Here is an 8,169-nt window from a genome sequence, read left to right as displayed (position 1 = left end):
ATACCTTCCAAATCAAGTTATCAGTAATCAGTTACCTTTTCAAGGAGTAATCAGTAATTGGATTAAAGTTACTTTAACACTGGTTGTTAATTTGATTCCCATTTTTACTGACTCCCTTCACTTATGTCTTTCACTGCTGCGCTGCGCAGCCTCATCATCATGAGTTTCACCTAATCTGCCACTATGAGCTCTTTCAGTGTTCAGTATGAATCAGTGTCAGAATGGAGCAACAAACTAGATGTGAATCTGGGCATAAAAACAGAGAATCTATGAACAGGTGTTCCGTTTATCGGTGCTACCCTTAAATCCAGCCTACCTTGTGGTAATGCACATGCGCACATCGATGCGCAATGTCCGCAGGTCTGTTGAAAAATATCATCTGTGGTTCTGTCTGATATTTCTATTGCTTTAAAAGGATCTGGAACTTTTGTTTTTCCACTGAAATGTCTGGTTTACACAGTAAATGCCATGTGGGTGAAATTTTATGGATGATACTCTGATGTCCCATTCTCCTGAAAGCAGCACAGAGTTGCACCACCAGAACCTGACAGAAACACTGAAAAGACCAGTTATGATTGACAAAACTATTAATGTTACAGAACTCAGTCTTTTTGCAAATAGTTCAAAGTTTAAATTCCTATTGCTATGCAACTTATCTGGCCATTTTGTGCTAAATTTAGCAACCAACATCAGAAAATGGCACAAAATAAGATTTCCCCCCCCCCTCTTAAAGGCCTACCGATTTCAAGTTGAATGTCATTTGTATTTTTCTTAGACACCTTTAAAAATGATTTTTATTCCAATGGCTTTTTTGTTCTTTGGGAAAGTAATAATTCAGTAATGTGTTTTTCTTTTAAGGATTTTTGATGGTAAACTCTGAAACAATACAAATCAAGACAGCACCAATAATGATAGTAATATTAATTATAAAATAATATTCAGTGCAAGTAGCCTACATTTTCTTTGATGGAGGCAGTGACGGACCTGGATAATGGAAAGGGGGGCGCTGGTCCAAAAAAGATTGAGAAACACTGCTTTAGGTGAAGTGGAGGTTCATTTAAATGTTTTCCATTATTTAAATAACTCATTTAAAATTTCAGCACTTAAAACATTTTTCCAACAAAGAGAATTATTTGAACGCCACTGACTTGCCATATTTAGTCACCAACCCAACAAATTAAAATTGAGTATTTTTTACAGTTTGTTTATAAAAGACATATACATAGCCAAGTTTAAGTGCATTTAATAAAGAGATAAAATAACAAGTGACAAACAGTAAAACATAATGACAGACAAAATCAGAATGAACATAAATAGCAGTAAAAAGATTGGCCACAGTCTAACTATTCATGAAAAAATAAATATGTACACTGATACAACACCCCTATGCACACACAATGCAGACAATAATGGGTGTACATAGAAGCAGACTAAAATGCTTTTATTCTTCCCAACCTTGTGATTACAGCTTTATATAAGCTGTAAACTATGACAGTTTACATACAGAAAATAATGGTCAAATAAAAGAGCTGAAGTTAAAGGTCAAAACACCTCTTCCCACTAAAAACATGTCAGTTTAGACGTTTGTCTAATATTAAAGGGAATTAAGTCAGTGAGAGAAAAATTAAACTTTGTTATTACAGGAAGAGCTGAACATTGATTGGTTAAAAAAAGCCTCATCTTTGAAATTACAATCACATTAGCAAACATGTTAGAGTCCAGAGACAATGAGGGACAGATGAACCAATATGTACTCTCGCTCTACAGCTACTCTCAATGTGTCAACAAACAAAGCAAGTAATGCTAGTCATGGAAGATATTTAACAGCAGCGAGTCAACAACCTGTGAACTGACCAATCAGATGAACAGAAGTGGTCCTTGTTAATGCAGGACATCAGCAAAATTGCTTTTTTCAGTGTGCAGTGAACCTCAGCATGACAACGTGCCATTTCAGCTAGGAGTTCATAATACCAGCCACATCCATGGGCTGGGCTTCAGAACCTGCATCAGGATGAAGAACAACTGGTGCATCATCTTCATTCTGCTATGGAAACAGGACAATTCTGATACTGGCAAATATCAGTATGTCCTTTCTGCAGATTCCTTCTCCAAAATACTGTCACATTTCCTGCATGTGGAAAGACTGTCCAGAGCTTCAGAGTGGAAACATGGAAGAGTTGGCCCTGAGACTACTGCTGATTTAACCAGAAAACACATTTTCTGAGTTTATCTTGGTGGTGGAGGAAGCTGGTTCACCAACCAGTGACATATCAGAAGAGATGGGTGGATGACCGGGAGAATGTGTGGTACTTCCTCTCAAACATGGTTGGCAGGTTGACCATGGAGGGGGAGTGGTGCGCCTTCAAACAAACAAAGACAAAAAAAACCCCCTCATTAATAGGAACGTGGACAAAAAGAAATATAAATCTAATGTTTTTTCCCATATTTGCTGCTAATAGATTTAGGTTATTAAAATGAGTTATTTGCAAAGAATAGGAGTTCAGTTCTTTGAAATCTGATAGTGGGACTTGCATGTAATAATTTTTGCTAGAGGAGTGTAATACTGCATATTCAGGTATTGATCCAATAAATAAATAAATATAGGATCAGTATTGCCACTACAAATACTTGTTGTGTTTTACAGTAGGTGTGTTTTTTTGTATTTCTATGAATTACTTTGTTCAAACAGAATTTGGATGTTTCTGCATTGAATTCTGCTTTTTCTTCCAATGTTGTGCCTGGACCTTATCGTCAGCTGCATAGCATGGCAATGCTGGAATTCTAGCCCATGCTTAATTTTAAGCTAGTAAAACAAATTGCTTGTATTCCTCTCTTCCACACACTTTGCAGATTACATTTTTCTGCTCCTGGTTTTACAGTTTAACCCTCCGGCAGTCTAAAGAGACGGGGTCATTTAAACCCCACCAGTTTTTTTTCCTGTGCACGATCCTGCAAAAAAAAATTAAAGGGGCACAAAAAACTTTTTGGTTGTTTTGTGTGTTGGTTTGGGAAAGACAGTCAGACCGTCACCCCACTCCAAGGTGTTTCCTCACTGTCCAACCGTGATATTTGCCGTGCTGCTACCGAGTATTGCACTGAGGGTTAAGAGACGCTTTACCTTGTGCACGTCCCGGCGATTTCACACTTACTTCGCCTGCGCATTTAACCCCCGTGTCCTTACTGTCTGACCTGGACATCTGCAGTGCTCCTTCTAAGAGCTGGACCAAGACCACCAGAGGATAAACTCGAACTAGGACCAGATAATTTATGTATTTGCACCAGCCCTTAACAAGCTCTTCCTTTGCGCTCTCAGCCACACTGCTTCCCACTTGCTCTGTATTGATGCCAGCCAGTTATATCAACAAGCATTACCGCGGTTGAGTAGTAGACTGCAGATCTCTTTCGTATGTCAAATTTCTATTGTTTCTACCATATATCATATATATTGCACATTCCTATTTGAGAGCAAATACAAATCTATGAGATAGAGTTTGGAACCTATGAAACTTCAAGAGGGAATCTGAATCTAACATATCAATCTTATACTGACTTGGTATCGATATTTATATTTTGGATTGATCCGCCCACCTCTGATTTTAACCTATTAATGTGCTACTCTGGTGGTCTCTGGCAGTGTTATTTGTCATTTCAAAAGAGAAACAAGAAGCAATGTAGAGAGAAACACAACTAACCAATTCCTTCTACATCAACTCAACAGTATGCAGAAACAAAGTTCAGTCGTCCAAGTATCTCCATGTTTTTCAAATGTCTTAAATTCACATCTATTTCAGATTCAAGTTTCCATTTTTTGGCAGATTTTTTATAATATCAATTTGAAAGTTCACATTCCTTTTATATCAGACGTCCTACAACAATGCCAGGAAAGAAGAAAGGACTGAAAGAGCAGACGGCTGGATAGATGGAAAGGGACATACATAAGCTTGATAAAGCAGAATGCAAATGATCCCTGAAGTAAGGAATTTCTATATTTTCTAAAGTTACTCTATTCCTAATTGGTAAAGACCAAAGTTCTTCATGCCTGGCCATTATAACTTTAAAATGATTTCCAGTCAATCAGGAGATTTATTTCCAATAAAAAAAAAATTAGACCAGCACTTTCAAAAGATAAAACAAAGGGCGTTTTACCTCTGGAAGGCTCCCCAGTCATTCCACTAATCTTTAGATTCTGTAGAAGATTAAAGTCACGACTCTGGCTGGGCCACTCCAGTGTTAATGTTCCTTCCATTTAGAAGAAACATGTTTAAGAAATTAAAAGATGACTTCAATCCTAATTCTTCAGGAACATCTGTTGTAGTAATGTTACAATACTCTATTAAAGGTGCACAAAAAAGGAAAATGAACTAGTTTGACTTGAAGAGCTTTGTCACCATGATGTAGGTGTTGGAAAAAAAAAACTGTCAATGTAAAGTTTTGTCCAAGCTTTAAAAGTGGTTAATCCCATTTTTGTATTCAACTAAGCTTTACAAACATGTTGTGATTATTACCACCACCATCAGGACTGATGCCCATCAGTCTGGGCATCAGTCATGCCCAGACTGATTAGTTGGAAACATTTGTCCAAATCAACCCTTATAATCTCTGCCAGTTTTCAGAGACATCCTTTGAAGATTTTGTGTAGCTGATGAGATCCTTGTTCTGAACTCTTACTGATGCAGGGTCTTAGCTTCTAAGGAGTTGATCTTGGTCTAAGATATCACCAGTGCCATTTGTTTTGTTAGTGTCAAACAGAACACACCACTGAGTGAAGTTGAATCCTACATTAGAACCAGTATTGGTGAACCCTTAGAAGAGACCAGACAACAGGTAAACTTTGCTCACATGGGACTGCAGGAATAACATCAGCGGCGGTTTAGATCAGCATCTCTCTGCGAGGACTGGTCAGTACAGCAGACTGTGGCTCCACTTGAGGATCCAGGCATGACTCAGAAAAGGTCCTGGTATTCAAGGTAACAGGCTGAGGACCTGGGCTTCTTGGCTGAAAACCTCCAGAGGCAAGACGTCTGGCCAGATCCTGGCCAGACTGTGGTTGGATATTTTTAAGATGAGGGGAGCCATGACCAGCTTGTGTGAAGATGGATTTCTGTGGGATTGACTTGGGTTGAATCATTGGTACAGAATAAGAGGTGGACTTGTATTCTTGGATGACAGAGCTGTATTTGAGTTCAGGACCACCAGAGGAGTCTGATGCGCTGTAGGAAGAGTGTATTTTGGCTGGAGTGCAGGGGCTACGGATACAAACAGGGATTCTAGGTTTGACAGGGGCATGATCCAAAGAGTTAGAGCGCTGAACCACAGCACTGTTTGTGGTAGATTCGTTCAGACTGAACGTGGAAGCAGAACGGGGCATCTGAGGTGCTCAACAGAAGAAAGACAATGGAGAACAGGTTGGGACATGAAAGGAGCAGCCACAACATCAAAAAGAGAAATTAGTGAAAACCATTCAAATCCAACAAAACATTTCAATTGTAAAATATACATCTTTAAAGAGTTTTCAATCTATAGTTTGATAGTAATATTTTGTATCTTTCAGATAGTTGAGCTTGTTTCCTTCCAAACAAGCTCAACTTTGCAAAACTTTTCACCTTTCATGAACAGCTTCAGGGCAGGGGCTTCATGGAATCAAGCTTTAAGATACAGCAAGTAAACACACCAGACACGTTCAATAACATCTTTCTAATATTGATTTTGTCCCAACTGTGCTGCAAAACTTCCTGATCTGCAAGTACAGACTATACTGGATCTAACAGGACCCTGCATGTCATCCCACACCAAGGAGATGTTTTCATACCCCAAAACACCAGGTGGGGACTTCTTTTGTTTCATCTCAACTTCCCCATACTCACAGCTGAGCAGAACTGGAGAAATTGAGAGGAGCTAAACATCCATCAGTGTTTCAGAAAACTTGTGTTAAAGGGCAACATTACCCAACTATAAAAACACCTCTGGTACTGGGAATCACCAGAGTTGATAAAGAAATTATGCTCACTGGACACCTCATGAGATTCTCCTTATTTGTGCCATAGACTCAACCAAGTGTTGGAAACATTCCCCCAAACTAGGGCTTCACCGACTCCAAACTGACAAACCTGTTAGTCAGTAGGGTCTGCTGCTGCAGTCTATCAGCTTTCAATGTGTTGTGAGCATCTCCCTGCCATCACTGATGTCCCCTTTTTTTCTCCACTCTGATGCACAATTTCTCACTAGTTGCCCCAATGGCCTGAGTGTCTCTCTCTGTCAAATGAACAGGTGTTCATACAAACATGGTCCATGAGGGATTTTATCGCTTCAGATGGGTGTCAAAAAATCTTTTACATGAATTACCTGACCAAAACATCACTCTCTCTACCGACTTCCCCTGTAGTGCAACCTAACGTCAAGTCCACAAAATCAATAGTTGTATGTAAATCTTCTAAATCTAAGGGTTCATTCTACCTAGGTCTTGATTCAGTTGAAGTAAACTATGGTGCGGTTCAAAAGCATATGTGAATGCCAAGTCAATCGGAGACCGCTCCAAAAGCAGGAAATTGACTACACTGCAGGGTATTCTGGGTAAATAAAACCATAACAAACATGTGTGTCTAGAACTAGCAGGAGAAACGGCTCGTGGTCTTTAGTCAAAAACAAAAGAGAAATCCTACAACTGCTACAATCTCACTCTTCCAGTGTCTTCTTCATAGGTCTTCTTGTCAGTTCCTGAAGTTGTTCTTGGTGTAGCGCCACCTCAGACGAGGGGAAAAAGAGATCGTCTACCAGCATAGATAAGCTCAGCAGCCTCTGACATATCTTGGTCTGTTTTAGTTCATTTTTGTAAGTCTTGACTTATGTAGTCCAGCTGTAGTTATGTTGTGATCCAATAAGGCACTACCAAATCAAGAGAACATTTCAGGTTAAGCCCTGGCCTTCATGACACATTGATACCTTTTGCTATACAACAAGAGAAAATGTATAACTGACAACATAAAAAAACAAAGCAGTAAAATGCAAAGATATTTAAACAACTGTGCATTTTTCTTTTTAAACATCTTTAAAAAGAGACATTCTTGGACAAAATATATGGTGAAAGTATAATTTATATGTTCTGCTACTGTTAAAGATCTGTTTTTGTGTTTACTTGAAAGCTACAGAGGGAGTTTGCTGAAGGTATAGCATCTCGTCAAAGTGCCACTGTTCTGTCAGACCCCGAGGCGGTTTGAGCTTCATTATTTTGTAGGATTTCTAGTAAATTTTAGTACTGCTCTAAAACTTTGAGTGGGAGGCAGGATTATGTTCCCTAAAGGTTGTTTCACTGACAGTTCCAAATAAAAAACAAAAACAACAAAAATATATCTTTTAACAGCAGAAGTAAAACTAATTAAGGTGGTTTGGACATCATGATGTTTGCCATCAGGATTGTACTACATACAGCGAGTATCAGAACTATTTAGGAACTGGATATTTTTGAAACATTTTTTTAAGAACATATTCCTTCATAAATGTTTTCAATTAGCGCTGCACAATGTAGCACAAGTCTATCATTGGAATATCAAAGCATGCAATATGAATGTAACAACCAGAGATGGTTGCTACATGCATAGTATACCAGGAATGAAAGGAGCACAATTTAGGTATCAGCCGCTTTGTGCCTGTATGGTAGCAGAGCAGTTGGGTGCGTTCCCTTCCTGTTGAGCTATCCAATAAAAGTAGACTGATTAGACATGATGCTCAAGGAGGGCCACAAACTGCTGTTAACATATTTCTGACAGAAAAAGCATCAGAAAAGTGTTGAAACAATGTTGTAGAATCCTAAGTGATGATGTGCCACTATCCTGTTCCTACTTCAGGCCATCATTTGGATTTAGAAACAACTGTGTGAATTAGAAAATCCAAAGAAACATTGTTTTGGAATAGTTTATCAGAGGAGAACCAATGCACAGTCACTGCTGAGAAAGTCCACCTCCTCGAGAGTGGAAATGGAGAGACACAGGGTTCATTACCATTAGTAGGAAAAAACTTTTCAGGAGGAATGACCGTCTCAAAGTTTGTATTAAGTTTGATTCATTAGGTTTCATCTTCTCATATGTACTCATATGTAAATTCCTCATTGGGGCCTGCCATAAGCAATGCATAAGGAGAGCAGTGACTGACCTGCGAAGCAGGTCAGTCACTGCT

The 8,169-nt window shown here is 38.9% G+C and overlaps 1 long non-coding RNA gene across 1 annotated transcript; it reads right to left on the bottom strand.

Moving 5' to 3' along the window:
• Positions 1-1,227: 1,227 nt before the first annotated feature.
• On the bottom strand, positions 1,228-6,996 carry LOC106940800 (uncharacterized). The gene is made up of 2 exons (XR_001423204.1): positions 4,840-6,996; positions 1,228-2,360 (listed from the first exon to the last, which is right to left on the bottom strand). It is a non-coding gene; the product is annotated as an uncharacterized LOC106940800 (long non-coding RNA).
• Between the last annotated feature and the right edge of the window lie 1,173 nt (positions 6,997-8,169).

Source organism: Poecilia latipinna, unplaced genomic scaffold (genome assembly GCF_001443285.1).
Source record: "Poecilia latipinna isolate Pla-1442-1.1 unplaced genomic scaffold, P_latipinna-1.0 Scaffold3365, whole genome shotgun sequence".
NCBI classification, from domain to species: Eukaryota; Metazoa; Chordata; class Actinopteri; order Cyprinodontiformes; family Poeciliidae; genus Poecilia; species Poecilia latipinna.
This window is presented reverse-complemented; position numbering and strand designations above follow the sequence as displayed.